Here is a 1232-nt window from a genome sequence, read left to right on the forward strand (position 1 = left end):
CACATTATCAATAGAATGAAAAGTGACTATTTTCGGCTCACTACTAGGTTGTTATACTATACATCACATTGTGGTACCGAGAACTAGTTATTTGTTCATATGTAGTATATAACATGCAGGAAAGGAAACCAGATAAACGTGTAGTTATTTTTGAATAGAAACATATAATCATATTCTGAGTCGATTTATTCACATTACTCTTTTCCCGTAGAAGAGAAATGGTTTTGTGACTTGTGTGGTACGTAGCGCCGTCTTGAAGATGCCGATGGCTTCTCATCAAAACTTGTTAGTTTCTCCGAACCTCAAATAGGACAACAAAGCTTCACTGAGATAAAAATGGGCCTCATTAGTCAAGATCATTTTCATCTGTCTGTCTGCTTGTATGACCATGTATTATTGCAAGCAAGTGGCATTTGTGATCCGAATTAAATTAAATTTGGCCTAGATCGATTCTGATGTAGATATAGCTCCTGTTTAATTATTCCCTTCACCGGTATTATGTCTTTGTGCATATATTTGCACCAACCAATTGGAATCGAGAAAGGCCAATGGTTCCTTTAGAGAATATGCATATAATCACTTTCTGAGTTGCAGTCCGTGAAGTTTTAGTGTAATCGGTTAAGATTTAGATAAAACTCCCATATATGGTATCGACCGATTTTAAAGTACGTTTACATTGTACCGGATATGATTAACCCAGTGGGTTTAAATTGTCAATTCCTTTGAATATATGCCAAGTAAATCCTCATAAAGTAGGTTAACCCGGTAAAAAGTTCTAATGTAAATGTCGTATTATATAAGTGGTGCACCAAACTCCCAGGTTAGTTAAAATCGGTTTTGATTTACATATAGCTCCCATATATATTTCCGTCCGATTTTATGCAAATGGTGCAAAAATGAGCCTATGTTTGTTTGACTAACATAAAATATTGCATAGCTTATTAAATTGAAATCATTTCAGGTTTAGATATAGCTTTCATATATTTTTTTCAGAATGGTATGTCGTCAGCTAAAATGCAAAAAGGCGTAACTAACAAAAAATTGAAAATTGTCTTTTTGAATGAATATTGTGAATGTCAATAAACTACATTTGTTGACAAAGTTTTACACGTCTGCGGTCAAAAAAGGAGCTTCTATTAATAAAAAACAAAAAGACGTAACTACAAGTGGGTTTATTTGATAAATGCAAAAAGGCGTAACTAACAAAAAATTCAAATTTGTTCTTAATTGTT

This window comes from Musca vetustissima, unplaced genomic scaffold (assembly GCF_032173495.1).
Source record: "Musca vetustissima isolate MV318-11 ecotype Yass unplaced genomic scaffold, APGP_CSIRO_Mvet_v1 utg36870, whole genome shotgun sequence".
In the NCBI taxonomy this organism is placed as follows: Eukaryota; Metazoa; Arthropoda; class Insecta; order Diptera; family Muscidae; genus Musca; species Musca vetustissima.